The 15,129-nt window shown below is 35.0% G+C and overlaps 1 long non-coding RNA gene across 1 annotated transcript; it reads left to right on the top strand.

Annotated features, from left to right (window-relative positions):
- The first annotated feature begins 6,496 nt into the window (after positions 1 to 6,496).
- On the top strand, positions 6,497 to 14,515 carry LOC310893179. The gene is made up of 3 exons (XR_014578785.1): positions 6,497 to 7,426; positions 10,542 to 10,620; positions 13,424 to 14,515. It is a non-coding gene; the product is annotated as an uncharacterized lncRNA (long non-coding RNA).
- Positions 14,516 to 15,129: the final 614 nt, after the last annotated feature.

Genomic DNA, 15,129 nt, shown 5'->3' with positions numbered 1-15,129 from the left:
TATTCCATATAATTTTCCTGAAGGTGCTAATGTAATCATCTTAGGTGTTGTGTGGGTTTCTTGAAAATAATGTCATTTGTATTCCTTCCTTCTGCATCCTTCTGTTCATTTCCTCTCTTTCTTTTTGTTTTGTTTTGTTTTGTTTATGTTTGTATGCTTTTCTCTCACACAGATTATTTCCTTCCTTCCTTCTACATCCAAACCAACTTCTACTTATCAACCATTTTTAACAAAATGCTGGGAAACTACAGAGTACAGGCTGAATAGTTGAGGCTGGGTAATTTCTCTACATGGAGTTTTGACCTTTATAGTCAGATTCCAGCTTATCATAGCAAGTTCACTGTGCAGAAATAAAACAATCTTCTATTTTGGACAACAGCAATCATTCAGGAGTGCAGAGAGGTTACAGCCATCTTGTCATCAGTTCAGCTTCTGTAAATCACCAGGTTTTTCAGCTGCATAGAGAGTTTATTAGAACTCAGATATGGATAGGTTTGGCAAAAAAAATGTGAGATTTCAAAGTGCTAATCCATATGGGATGGAGCTAAATCCTGTTGAAGCTTTATTGCATTTTATCACAAAAATAATCACTGAAACTATGGAACTGAACCAAGGAAAACTGTATTCATATTAAATTTCAAGAGACTTCTTGGAGAGAGGATTTCCTTCCTTCCTTGCTTGCTTGCTTCCTTGCTTGTTTGTTTCCTTCCTCGCTTCCTCTCTCATTCTCTTTTTCTCTTTCTCTCTTTCTTATTTTCCCCAGATCAACACATTCATATACAAAGTTCAACAACTTTATTTTTATTTTTATTTTTTTGGTTTAGATTTATTTTGTTTTTAATAAAAATGTATTTCATTGCAAAATTCCTGTGCAATTAAAATTTTCAGATTGAAAAAGTAACAAAATTTTCCCTGTAGACCACTAAAAATAATAATTGTCCACTAAATTAAATATATATATATATATACACACATATATAATGAATCTGTGGGTAACTTAGTTGGACAATGTGTTATCATCAAAAGAATGAAATTGCCTGGATGTTTTCAGCAGATGCTTTAGACAGTTTTAATTTAATGCAAATTGATATTAGACAACCCTTTCGGATACTGAAGGTAGTGTTTTCATGGTGATTCAACAGCTATCTTCTGCTCACTGTCTTAGAAAATGGGAGTAATGTTAAAAGCAAACAATTGGACCATAAGTTAAGAAAAAATATTGTTTCCTGGATGGTTCAAAACAACTGAGATTGATGACCTCATTTATATAAATTAATTTTTTTTAACCCCCAAAACCTGTGGCCTTTACTTTTTATCCTGTTGAACAGGTTGCACTGACATAACTATTGAGCTGACAGGGAATACATAGAGAAGTTTTGCCTTAGTATCTCACTAATCAAAACCACATATTTCTACTAAAGATAACCTTTATTACGCAATCTCATCTCTCTCTCTCTCTCTCTGTCTCTCTCAGCACAGAAATAATTTGGAATTTAGTGTCTTTATCTATCTGTCTCATTCCTTTCTCTGAATGTGTGAGATAAGTAATTTCATTAACCAAACCTTCTTAGCTAAAGGATACAAATGGCCTAAGCTTAATATTTCTTGAGCAAATTTAAACTTTGGAAATACCAGAAGTTTAGTGGTGCAGAAAAATCTAACCTGGCTTGTCAGGTACAAATTTTTAAGAAGTTAACTGTAGACAGTTGGATGATAACTGAAATTAAAAATAAATAAATAAAAAATCAGACTATCTCTTACAACATCTCTAACAAGAGTTAATTAATTATTATTAGTAATAATAATCATAAAAATTAAATGGTACCTATAGTTTTATTTCTAGTATCAGGACAATAAATGCAGGTAAGAAAGCAATTATTAATTAACACATCAAGGAAAACAACACACCGTGGAAACAATACTGGAGATTGCACTAAAACTGCTATATTGCTTCTTATGGTAGGAAATGACAAACTATCTTTTCATATTTTGTGTATTTCACATACGCACAACAATATGTACTGAGTTAAGAAATAAAGAGCACTTTTTTTGATAGTCATAACCTCACATATAATAAATGCAGCATTTAATAAAAAATCAAGTAATAGAGTTCAAACAGTGCTCCAACAGCATGGAGACCAGACCTAAGTTATTGTTTGTTATTTCCTTTAGCAGGCAGTATTTCCAGCTTTTTTTTTCTTTCTTTTTTTTTTTTTCCTTCCCTCAAATGTTTCTCTATCAATAGACCATATAAAAAAGTACATTTCAGTATGATGTTAAAAGACAAAAAACACGAAGATTTCTTGTTTGAAACAGTAAAGCTGTAAGCAATCCTCCATATTTCCCATAAAGATTAATTATCAGAGCAAAGTCCTTCCTGCATATTAATGTGTATGTATACCTGGAAAAGAAGGACTGCAGTCTATTTAATTTCTACCACGGTTTAAGACCACAGAATCCTCCTCCAGCATTTTGTAGGAATAGACAGGCAATTGCAATCACCTAAAAGAGTTTACCAGTGTCTTCAGTGACTATTTCTATTCTGGCTTAATTAAATCAACTTCTGTAAAAAAAAAAAACAAAAAAAACAAAAAAAAAACTTAAGTCTTAAATAGTATGAACTGAAAACAGCAGAGGATGAGAAATCCATTATAAATAGTGAGAACGGCAGCCAGACAACAGTCAGCGGCAATATCTTTCACGTGTACTTCTAATGAATAACTCTGAGACATCACACCAGAAGGCCAACACTTGGGCAGAAAGATCATATTTAATGCCCTTTGTATAATCAGTTTCATCACTAATGACCTTCATGTGTGATCCCCTCATGTTCCCAAATGAATTATATCACAGAATTGAAAGTCTGTTGTAGTTCAATTCCTGCCCTACTGCAGCTTCGGTATTCTTATATTTGTGTTTATCCACAGTACTTGTTCCATATACAGAGTTGTGTACGGCCCACGTTTGTTATTTATTATCCACTATACTGTGCTGTTTTGCAGCATATGACCAAGATCTACTTCAAGTAATAAAGTAAAGTAACCAACCACCATTTATTGCAATAGCCATTTAATCATGCAATTAAGGCTTTTTGCTCTGGCTGAAGATTTGACCAAATTTTTGGAAAGGATCAAATGTGATCATTCTTAAAAAGCAAAAGAGACACTTTAAGTCTAAACACTAAATTCATAAGCAAGTGAAATAAAGGCTCAAATAGTTATATAATACATTATAACATAAATTAATAATTTTTTTATTTTATTTTTATTTAGTTACATAGGATATTAATACAAGGAAGAGATGTAAAATCAGATGGGATATAATCATAGAATCTTTTAGGTTGGAAAAGACCTTTGACATCAAGTCCAGCCATCCACCTAACGCTACAAGCCCACTGCTAAACCATATCCCTAAGCATCAAATTCACACATCTCTTAAATACTTCCAGGGATGGGGACTCCACCAACTCCCTGGGCAGCCTGTTCCAATGTCTTCCCACCCTTTCCATGAAGAAATTTTTCCTGATATCCAATTTAAACCTCACCTGGCACAACTTGAGGGTGTTGCCTCGTGTCCTATCACTTGTCAGTATAGAAAACAGATGGACACCCACTTCACTGCAACCTCCTTTCAGGTAGTTCCTTAGTCTCCTTTTCTCCAGATTATACAGCCTAAGTTCCCTCAGTCATTCCTTGTAAATCTTGTTTTGTAGTCCCGTCACCAGTTTTGTTGCTGTTCTCTGAATTTGTTCCAGAAACTCAATATCTTGCAGTGAGAGGCCCAAATTGAACACAAAACTCTAGGTATGGTCTCACCAGAGCCAAGTACAAAGGGGCAATCACTTCCCTAGTCCTTCTGACCTGCTATTTCTGATACAAACTTGGGTTGCATTGGCCTTCTTGGCCACCTGGGCACACTGCTGGCTCGTGTTCAGCTGGCTATCAACCAGCACCCCCAGGTTAATTATAGAAGTGGCTTAGTAAGCACTACCACCAGCTCCATCAGCACCCTTGGTAGATTTGCCCCATAGAATTCAGTGTGTTCAAATGGTATAGTAGGTTGCTAACCATTTCCCCTTTAGATTATAATAGTTTTATTCTGCTTCATTGCAGCTCAGCGGGCTGGGTACCCCGAGAAGAATTATTCTTGCTAATAAAAACTGAGGCAAATAAAGCATTAAGTACCTCAGCATTTTCCTCATTTATTGTCACTGTTTTTCCCCCTACATCCAATAAAGGATGGAGATTCTCCTTAGTCTTCCTTTTCTTGAAATGTACTTTTAAAAGCATTTTATTTATTTATTTATTTATTTTAATTGTAGTGGCCAAGTTAATCCTTATCTGGGCTTTGGCCCTTCTAATTTCCTCCCTGCATAACCTCACAGAATCATTATAGTTCTCCTGAGTTGCCTGTCTGTGGTGTAATTGCCTAAAGTAACTAGAAAAATAAAACTAATATTCACATTTTAAAGAAAATGTACAGCATTGAAGAGGCTTTCAGGGTAGGACGTAACTTCATTACCTGAGCTTTCCCTAGGTTTCCAACCTTAGATGCTATCGCACTGGGGGAACCTGGTGTGCTGGCTCTAAGGAACAGTATGAAGCATAGAGTGGAGTGGAGACACCACAGCTAGGCTCTGTGACCACATGGGGACTCGACTGTTCTTGTGCACACTGAGACTGATAAGCTGCACTTTTGCTACCCTGAGACAATGTCCTGTCATGTTTTTGACAAAATGCTGTACTCTAGTGTACTTTTTCTCATTATAATATCATTATAATACCAAAACACATCTCCATCCCAAAAGCTACCCTCCTCCAAGGTGGGACCACCCCTCACTGAGCACGCGCTCTGAATTTCTCGGAGCCTATACCTTTAAATGGAGACAGGAAAACTTTTCACCAATCATAACTAAGATATGCTTGACTAGAGGCACTCAAGCTCCACCTAAAAGATAGAAAATAATATAAATTGGCCTAAGAGAGAGGGGATATTAGGGAAGATACCATCATCAGGGGAGATATCATCACCACAAGAGAATATATGCACCATCACAAGGACCTCCTGACTTCTGGGATCTGCCGACAGGCTGAGCAGGCTGAGCCTCTCTTCTCATTCTCCTCGCCAGCCCGCCCCCCCCCCACCCCGCTGTTGGGACACCTTTGGATGAGATTTGAACACAGTTATACTGGGTGTCTCTGCAGAATCTTAGAAATCTCTATAGAGTCTTTGTGCCTTTTAAATTGTTAATTTCCAGGCTGAGCACCTGTGTATTTAATGCATGCTAGGTTGCTTTTGCAGACAGTAAATTATTGCCGGCAATCCAAAGAACCTGTGTATCTGTTGTTGTAATAAATTGCACTTAACTGCATTGTTCCTAGCTGTGATAGTTCTCATTGAACACGACTAGAGTAAGGGCGTGATATGTTCTTGGTGAATCTGTGACCATGGTAGTTCAGTGCTCTGAATCCGACCAGACCCATATCGGTTAATGCATTATTGGTGAATCTGTGATTGTGATAGTTCAGTACCCTGAATCTGACTGGACCTGTAATGGTTAATTGGCTACACCCCTTAAAGTGACACTGTCCTTTTTTTTTTTACTCCAAGTTCCAAAACAAGCTCTCTGTTCAGCCAGGATGGTCTTCTTCCCTGCTGGTGCATCTTTTGGCACATAGGGGTGTTGTGCTGCTGTGCCTTCAAGATTTCATTCCTGGAGAATATTCAGCCTTCCTGGACTCCTTTGACCTACAGAACTGCTTCCCAAGGGATTGTGTTTGCCGAGTCCCTAAATAGGCCAAAATCATCCCTACAATAAATAAATAAATAAATAAATAAATAAATAAATAAAACAGAGTAGCACTTCTGCTGACCACCCTTCTTACTTCCCAAGGATCAAGAACTCTATCCTCTCATGTTCGCTGTGTCTGAGACAGTCTCCAGCCAACACACTGCACATAAGACTTTCCCTGTTAACAAACAGCAGGCCAAGTGGGCCAACTTCCAGAGCCAGTTCCCTCACAACTTGCATAAGGTAGTTATCCTCCACACATTCCAGTTATCTCTTACTTTGCTTCTTTTCCACTATTTTGTATTTCCAGCAGACGTCTGGGAAGTTGAAGTCTTACATGAGAACAAGTGTTAGTGATTGTGACACTACTCTTAGATGCTTATAGAATATTTTGTCTGTTTCTTTGTCTTGGTTGGGTGGTTTTTAACATAGTCCTACCACAAGATCTCCCTTGTTGGCCTTTCTCCTGACTCTCAGTCAAAGACATTCGACCATTTTATCACCACAACTAAGCTCCATGCAATCCAGACCTTTGCTAACACAGAGGGCTACCCCACGTCCTCTTCTTTCTTGCCCCTCTCCTGAAGAGTCTGCAGCCATCCATTACAGCACTCCAGTCATGTGAGCCATAGCCCTGAGACTGGGCTAAAAATTCCATTACCCTCTGCTTTCTTTCTGTTCTATGCACATTTACGTATTTATATTGTGCCACGGTAGTGGGTTTATGTGGAAAGGCTTTGGTAGCGGACAGGAAATAGATGTGGCTTCTGTGAGAAGAATACAGAAGCTGCCTGATGTTAGATAAGTGATATTGTTTGTGCCTCTGTGAGAGCATATTTAAGACAGGGAACAAAAAAAAAAAAAAAAAAAACACACGTGCTGGGGAACAGCAGCTGGGAGAGAGTGAGAAACAGCCTTGTAGATGCCAAGGTCAGTGAAGAAAGAGATCAGTTTGCTCCTGATGGATGGACCCTGTGGTATGGACCCATATCTGGAGCAGTTCTTGAAGAGACTGCTTGTGGGAAGCCCACACAGGATCGTTTCGGGAAGGACGGCATCCTGTGGGAGGGACCCCACAGCGCAAGGGATGAGAGTGACTGAGTGGATGAGCTGTGGAGACGAAGTGCTGTAGACTGACCATAACCCCCATTCCCCCATTTCCCTGTGCTGCTCGGGGGGAGGAGGTGGAAGAGGGTGGATAGGGGGAAGGTATTTTTGGTTTATTTCCTTTGTTTCTCACTTCTCTAGCTTGTTAGTAATAGGCAATAAATTTTACTACCTCCCTACTCTGAGTCTGTTTTGCCCGTCACAATAATTGTTGAGCAATCTCCCCGTCCTTATCTCCACCCTTTGGTCCTTTGCATTGTATTTTCTCCCCCTTTCCCTTTGAGGAGGGGGAGTGAGAGAGCAGCTGAGGTGGAGCTCAGCTGCCCAGCTGAGTAAACCACCACAGCCCCTAATGAAACTGACTTACTGGCTGACATTCCTTTGTGCTGCTCTTCAAAAACTCTCCTGCTGACACTTGTTCCTTTTATTGTCTGGGCAGCCATTGTTAACGCTGACATCAGTGTTCCCCTCCCCTAGCAGCTCTAGTTTGTTTTCTTCATCAGCTTGATATTATAATGCTACAAAAAGGTATGGCAGGTGTATGCCTGAAGATATATCCCATCTGCGGAACATAAAATTTTCCTACATGTCTTTTACACTTCATTTAAATTTAAAATAAAATAATAATTTAAAAAATCTATATAAATGCACTTTTTTTTCCCCCCACTTGGCAGCCTTTTAATTTTCCTTCTGCATATCATGTTATGCTTAATCAAAACTATTATTTAAATTGCTCTAAATGGACAAATAAGCAGACGAAAGCATTGGCATCCTATTGAAATTCTTTCAAATCAATGAATTAGTTTGGTGAGTTTTATTCTGTCGTTTGCATTTGTGTGATATTGTTCTATAATAGACAATCAGCAAAATAATGGACTAAAATTATGACACAGTAAGCAAGCCAATGAATTTCAAGAATTTCAATTTTAAGATGATAATCAAGACAGGGTTTGAGACATTCTGAAAGCCTGTCCACTGCCTAATTATATATTATTACAATTATTAAATATTTATGTAGATTTAATTTGTGGTGGAGCCTGAAAAATCACAGTGAAAATATCAACTCTCTGGAAAAAAAAAAAAAAAAGAAGAAAAAAGCATAAATATATATTTGCATGTATATAAATACACAAAAGTGTTTGTTTATGCTTGTATGTACATATACCAACCCTCTCTCAGGTGTGTCAAAGACACTGGTGCTCCCATTGCCTACTTCCACTGTTGTCTGTCCTGGTGAAAAAAAGCTGTGATGAAACTGCAGCAGTGACCTGCACCACTGTACTTTTGAGATGCAAACCTACCACAAGTCTGGCTCAGCCTTTCTTTCATGTTAATTAATATTTTTGTTAGTAGATGTTTCTTCTAGATTTAAACACCATAAGTGCCTCCCCTTCTTCCCTCCTCTTCCTGAAATCTATCTAGACATGTGTAATATATGCCCTGTTTACCTTAAAATCTCACATCTTTTTGCTGCCTGGAATATAAAAGCAATTTCAGAAGTTTTAGTATACATAGATTGTACTTTTCATGCTCTGTTTTATCTTTTCCTTTTGAAAGGCCCATGGATTTTAAAAAATACACTATTAGCTTGCTGTCATTCCCCTCATGCTTAAACTAATAAGATTTTTTTGTACATGCATCAAAATAGGTTGAAGTTTTCTGACAGATATGCTTTTAAAGACTTTCATGTCAATACAAATGGAGAAGTCATGTAATAATCATATTTTCAGCTGTACAGCTTTCTTAAAGGTTACATAGATTGATACTGTGAAAAAAAAATGAAATACTTTAGTTTTTAGCTTTTGTAGATCTTAAAGTAGTTTAGAGGACTATTCCAATGAAGAATTAATTTCTCCAGATCTAATAGAGTAATTTGATACTTCAAAGCATTGTATTTAGTATGTAAGACTCATTTAACATGCACTAGTCTATCCTAACAATGATTAATGATAGGATAAAAAAAATTGGATAAAACAGTTTTCTTGTTCTGTAATTTCATCTATATTCATAGAAAATGATGCTTAACTGCTTAAACGTTTGCACCTACCATCCATTTTTATAATTATAAATTTGTAAAAGGAAAGATTAATTTTTGAATATTGTTAACCTGCTGGCATTAAAATGAGAAATGGAAATCCTGATATTTGCAATTGAACCTACAGTACTTATGCTCTTAGTAAATACTAAATATAATAGTTCAGCTTTTATTAAAACTGAAGTTCTTTACAATAATCATTATTTCATTTTAGGAGAACTCTTATTAAAAAAGGTCAGGATTGCCCTTCATTCAGGAAAATTTATTAGGAAAATTTTCCATTACATTCAGGAAAAAAATGTATAGAAGAGGCAGAGAAATTTTAGGGCACATTTCAGAGTCTTTCTTATGCTTTGGCACGAGAGATCAGGAAGACAGGTAGCTAAATTTTATCATTAGGCAACAAAATTTAGCTCTGATCCCAAGTCACACCAAGTTAGTTTTTACCTTCTTTAAGACAAGCAGTAAGCTGGAAATGAAGGGGGGTGAAAAAAAAGAAAAAGAAAAAAAAAAAGGAAAACAGGAGAGAAAAAGGATTAGGTATAGCCTTGGTATACAGTGGATACATCAAAAGCCCTGACATTTATCATATTGAAACATTTACATTGTAAAAGGTATTTGAAATAGTCTATATAATAGTCTATATTTTAGAGAAGTGAAGAATGCAAATAATATAATAACTTAAACTGCAGAGATTGCTAAACATTATCTTATAAATATATGAAATATATGAAACTCTATGAAATAGAGTTCATTCTTTACAGCAAAAATCTGAGGTTTAGCTATTGTATGTATATAAAGCTGTTGCTTGTATATGCATAACGTACCTATGTTACTTCTGTCCTAATTCATGTACAAACATATCACCTGCATCTGCATATTTTTGAGATTAATTTAGGTTGCTTCAGCAATGATCAACAAGCCTTTCTAATTTTTGACATTTTCTTGGCATCAGGAATGGACGTAGTTCTTTATTGCACATTGTGTTATGTACAGAAATTGCAGCATAGCTTTATGTATATGTCCAAGGATCACATTAGTTTCAGTAATGCCCTTGCTCTAGAATGTAGTTAATTTGCTGTAATATATAGATCAGACTGATCTTGTACATATTTTCCAAGTTCAGTTGTTAGGTTACTCTTATTTAAATTGATTGACAATTGATTTAAATTGATAAACAGATTCATGATTAGACCACTGTGGCATAATATATATATATATAAATATATAAATTATTTAATATATTACTAGTCAAGATAGTGTAATGATTTTTTAAATTATTATTATACTGTTTAAACATATTATAAATTATATTTTTATTACTATTAATTATTATATTATATTATTAATATATTTAAACATATTTTAATTATTATTTACTTTTTAAACATATTTAATGGGTTACTTGTAGAGAAAGCCCTTACTAAGGAAGGCAATCATCCCATTCCATCTTACAATATAGTGTGGTTGTGGACCTGTCTACAATTCATTCTCTATCACTGTCATTCCCAAAGTAGTATTTTAAGGAATTTATTATGATTCTCAATATGGTAGTTAGTTAGCTACTACTAATACAGTTTCTTTTTTTTTTTTTCTTTTTATTTATAGGCATTAACCATCACCATCAGATAGATGGCTATATACCTCCAAGAAGTTCCAAGAGTGCATAGTCCTCAGAGAATATACGGTAGGATATTTGATATTAATCCCATTCTGATAGTGAAAGGTTCTTTTCAGGATTTAATTCATTCCAAAGTTTTAAGGGAAAAGAAAGGATGGAAAATGATTTAATTTTTTTTGTTTGCTTATTTTAAAACATTCATTGACAAGAAAGAAAAACATGTTCTGGGAAACATCAATATACTAAGATATTAATAATGAAACAATTTTAATATTTTTCCCTTCCCTTCCCTTCCCTTCCCTTCCCTTCCCTTCCCTTCCCTTCCCTTCCCTTCCCTTCCCTTCCCTTCCCTTCCCTTCCCTTCCCTTCCCTTCCCTTCCCTTCCCTTCCCTTCCCTTCCCTTCCCTTCCCTTCCCTTCCCTTCCCTTCCCTTCCCTTCCCTTCCCTTCCCTTCCCTTCCCTTCCCTTCCCTTCCCTTCCCTTCCCTTCCCTTCCCTTCCCTTCCCTTCCCTTCCCTTCCCTTCCCTTCTTTTATTCTTTTATTTTATACAGAGAACCAAGGAGCAGGCATGTTTCTGTGTGTTGAATAATAATATGTATTTAAGAAAGATTCTAGTTGTGTTGAGAACAAGAGCTATATCGTTACCTAGAGAAGATATATAAACATTTGCCTCCCGTAAATTTTTTGGTGTACTGTAAAGTATTTTAAATTCTAGTAAAAGTAAGATCAACTGTTTCCCATACGATTTCCCCATGGACAATTGAGACTATTTTTCCTAGCTTCTGAGCTTCAAATCAAGTCCTTTGGCAAGAGTATTATTATTTTTTGACCAATCTACAGATGAGAACTGTGCTCTTGTATGATTAATGATGCCTACAATTTAACTCGTTCTGGGCAGAGAGTTTTATAAATAAAGGTCCACTCAGTGGTGGATCATTGTGCACTTGTAAAAGGCTGGTTCTTTCACAGTGAAGGCAAGATACAGTCTTCATGGATTTTTTTAAAATTTAATCCGCCCCCCCCCCCCCCCCCCCCGGCACACTCTTTGTACTGTAACAAGACTAATGTTAAAATATTGCATATTGATAAGAAGAAAAAACTCATGTTAAAATCTGTCAGGTTCCCTGCATAATTTTCTTGGAAGAGATTAAGGAGCTTTCTTATATTTGGAGTTTTTGAAATAATTGAATTTATTGTAAAGGCTTTCTTTAAGGCTTATTCATTTCAAAATAAAATATATATATAAAAGTTTTCCTAGTTGAAATACTACTTTAGCTTTTTATTTGTTTATGTATTTATTTATATACTTATATAATTCCAACCTATAATTTTATTCATTTTTTTTTACAATATATTTTTTATTTCCCTCATGACTGTTGTGTACCTTGAATAGAGATTTCTAACTGGTAGTCACTTGTCACCCAATAACTAGTTACATTTTGACACCCTAGGGCATAAAGCAATGGAATTAAAATTTAATGACATAAATGCCAATATTATTCTACAGGATCATCAATGGGAATATAATGTGTATTCACTTACATGCTATTTCCCTGGTACATATTCTATTTGAAAGTGGATGCATTTCACAGAAACTAATATCCAACAGCAGTGCAAGTGAGCACTCAAGTATACGTAAGATGCTCCTGAGGATGTATGAGCTATCATGGCCATTGCTTTCTCTGTCTAAATGATAACTCAGCTTCAGGCATCATTCTGACAACCTGCACAGTTCACAAGTGCATTTTTAGGAAACCCAGTAAAGCAGTTACTTAACCACTCTCTCTCTGTGAACAGCCTTAGGAGGGATTCATTTTACCTAAGGTGAGATGCTGCCAGTGTAGAGCTCTCCATACCTAGTCACCCTCACTTGCTTTTACAGTAACTGTAGGAAAAAAAAAAAGGGGGGGGGGGGGAGAAGGGGAATTTTTAAAACACAACTCGTGTAATCTCTTTGAGGTACTGTTATTATATATTGAATCATATTCTAGAAACGGCTACTTATCTGTAATGAGCATAAAGGGTGGTTTGATAACTAGTTCAGATATCTGAATGTATTCAGAAAAAAATCCATTTCCTGTGTCTACAATCTCTGTATTCTACTTTATAATCCAGTTTTGGTATTGTTGATTTTTACTCACTAAGATCAAAATTATTATTCTTTGTGTAGTATATATGCAGGGCTGGATCTTGGTTGCCATAGTAATACTAATTCTTTCAGATTTACATTCAGGTCTAAAAATATACAAACCAGAGAAAGCAAAAAATCACTTTATTTATATTTAGAATGCTTTGCTCGTACAAACATAAATAATTCAGTTGCTGTCTTTGCCCTGGGAACTTTTCCATATAGCTTTTCTCACTTTTCCATTTTTGCAACTTTTGAAATAATACTATTATGAATTTTAAAGCCATGGATAAATGTTTGAAGGAATATCTATTAACAGTCCTTATGGACTGATCTAAACAGCTGTTGCTATGGACTTCTAATTATTTTTTTCAAGTATAATTTTAAATATTATTTTTAGTTTGTCATATGTTAGCTTAAATTCTCAGGTGACAATAAAAAGCTCCAGATATTCACTGCTGTTAACTAAATGCAGATTTAATAATAAAAGATATGCTATATGATCATAAACATCAGCATATTCAGCTTCTAATGTGACTGTTATTTTTTTGTCCTGAATTTAAATATATATATATAAATACGTAAATATATACACATATATATTATTAATATTACGTAATATTAATATTATATAATATAACAATATAACATTATAATACAGTATATATTATTATTAATATTAATATATTAAAAATAATATTAATTGTATATATCATTAATATTATTTTTCTTCTTTTCAGGGCACATCCAGATTCATACACATGGTATAGCTACCAGAGGGTTCCAACAAAAATTCGCCATAATGCTGATGCTGTCCTTCTTCCTCTTTCAGATAAGAAATTAATAATGCTTTTGTTTGCTGCTAGCTAGGCAGTTATTTTTTGTTGTTGTTTGTTTGTTTGTTTGTTTTGTGGTATAAATACTTTGGTCTTATGGTGAAGCTTCTGCAATCATTGCCCATGTTATCATTGTGTATATGTATGCAGAAAGACAGAACCAAACATTTTTTTTAAGATCATAAGTAGCATGAACTTGAAGTAGGAACTTTCAAGTAGTAACACAGCTTTTTAGAAGCAGAAAGGACAAAGATTGCCAAATAAGTGACATCTGTCAGCTAGCCCTCACAAGTACGAAAAATCAAGATCTTCCTAGGATGAAAGAGCAAGAAGGTTGTGTATGACAAATATGATATACTCATAATGTCTCAATTGAAGTTTTGTGCAGTTTTTTTGTGAAGTTTTTCTTAGTACATTATTTCAAAAATGGCTTGGACCTGAAGCAGAGAATTCAGAAGAGAAAAAAAGAGCAATGACCAGAAGTTTAGAAAATAGGATTTATGAGGAAAGATAGGAAGAACAGAAGTTGTTTAGCCTAGAAATGACAAGATGGGGAAGACATGAAATAAGCTGTTCATTATGGAAAACAGAATAATCTCCATGGAAATGAGATTAAAAAACTACAGATAGATACAACATCTTTACCATACACATTATGAAATGCTTCCAATTAAAAGTGTTTAAAGATCAGAACCTTTTGCACAAGGAAGTTAAGAAAGGATGAAATATTTTGTGGGTGCATACCAGGTCTTATTCATCTAACCTTCTTGGATCAAACTGCTCTGTTGGCTATTCAACTCAGCAAGGACCATTATTTTCTGTGATTTTACATTTCTAAATTTATTTTATGGCCTCTGATGTTAAAATTAATGTAGAACTACTACAAAAAATCCTGTCTGCATATTCATAACTCAAGCTATAGGAGATACAGTAATCATAATTTAAAATGCAGTGTTTGTTCAGTTGAAATTGTACATTCCTGTTTTTCCCATGGGAAATAAGGTTTTATGATAACAAATATTTTGGTTTTTTTTTTTTGTTTGTTAGAGATGTTCTTCTTAAAATAATTTTTCCTTCAGTTTAAGATTTTTTAATGCATACTTCTGTTTAAATCATTTTGTAAATAATTTCTATTATCAGTTCTATTGCAGTGGGCATGAGTATGAAGTCTTAAGGCTCTAGCTTTTTAATTCATATTAAGAAAATTCACATTCTTCTCTACGGATCAGTCCTTAATTCAAACATTTCTGTTGAGCAGAATGATCATCATATATTATGGTTCAAATCAAGGTTACCTTTGAATAATTCATGTTGAAAATGAGTTAGATTTTTTTTGCCTGAAATAAAGTTAAAGCTTTATTTATTTATATATTTATCTATTTTTCCTGGAGAGGGAAAGAAAAAAAAAAAAGAGGGAATAAAAATTTCAACATGGTTGTGACATCATGACAAAGGCAGACTTTGCCAGCATGTTTATGAATACTTGGAGAATCTCTAAAGCTGATCTCTCTTTGGCTCCACTAAAAACTTTATCATTTAATCTCAGAAATCTTGATTCTTCACAGATATGCACATTGTGAATTATCAGTGTCAGCAGACTGGTGAATTAG

The sequence above is a fragment of the Anser anser genome, assembly GCF_964211835.1.
Source record: "Anser anser genome assembly, chromosome: 2".
NCBI classification, from domain to species: domain Eukaryota; kingdom Metazoa; phylum Chordata; class Aves; order Anseriformes; family Anatidae; genus Anser; species Anser anser.
Note: the sequence above shows the minus strand (reverse complement) of the source record. Positions and strands in the feature narration are given on the sequence as shown.